Source organism: Meleagris gallopavo, unplaced genomic scaffold (genome assembly GCF_000146605.3).
Source record: "Meleagris gallopavo isolate NT-WF06-2002-E0010 breed Aviagen turkey brand Nicholas breeding stock unplaced genomic scaffold, Turkey_5.1 ChrUn_random_7180001890354, whole genome shotgun sequence".
NCBI lineage: Eukaryota > Metazoa > Chordata > Aves > Galliformes > Phasianidae > Meleagris > Meleagris gallopavo.
In genome coordinates, this window is record NW_011154070.1 from 1 (window position 1) to 688 (window position 688).

General features: G+C 71.7%; 1 long non-coding RNA gene across 1 annotated transcript; it reads right to left on the reverse strand.

Annotated features, from left to right (window-relative positions):
- Window positions 1-9: 9 nt before the first annotated feature.
- On the reverse strand, window positions 10-688 carry LOC104916410. The gene is made up of 3 exons (XR_796583.2): window positions 643-688; window positions 299-369; window positions 10-112 (listed from the first exon to the last, which is right to left on the reverse strand). It is a non-coding gene; the product is annotated as an uncharacterized LOC104916410 (long non-coding RNA).

Consider the following 688-nt stretch of genomic DNA (forward strand, 5'->3'; position numbering starts at 1 on the left):
ACGGCCGCCCTCCTCTCCCCGCTCCCGCCGCACGGCCTTACCCTGCTCCCTTGTCATCTCGTCCGCGTCCCGCTGCGGCGGTCCCAAACTCCGCACAGCGCTACGCAGCAACCTGGGGACAGTGGGGTCTGGGAGAGGGGCACGCACTCTCCCGTCCCACGGCCAGACCCAGTTCTCCAGCCCCGCGGCCACCCAAGCCATCCCCCCTACCCTGCAACCACTCACGGGGTCCCCGAGTGTCCCGGCCGTCCTCCAACCCCCTCCTCCATACCCTCCGGCCCCAGGGTCGGGCACTCACTGCAGAGCGGAGAGATCCGGGCTCAGCGGGTCGGGCCGGGATCCATCCCCACGGCCGCGGGGAGCTCAGGTCTGGACGGGGAATATGGGGGGAGGTTACCGCGGCGCCTCTTACCACCGCCCGGCCCGCAGCCCCCGTGCTGCCTCCGCACCGCGGCCCCGACCCTCAGCATCTGGTGCGCAACCCCACAATTCTGTGAGCCCCACACCTGCGTGAAACCGCGCCGTTCTGCAATTCCGCACCTGCATGACCCCCGCACCTGCGTGACCCCGCACCTTGTCACCCCGCACCACAGCACCCTTCACCGGCACAGTCCCGCCACTCTCCTCTCCCGCACCCCGTACCGCAGCACCCCGTCCCTGGGAGCCGCCCGGGCGGCGGGGCCGAGCA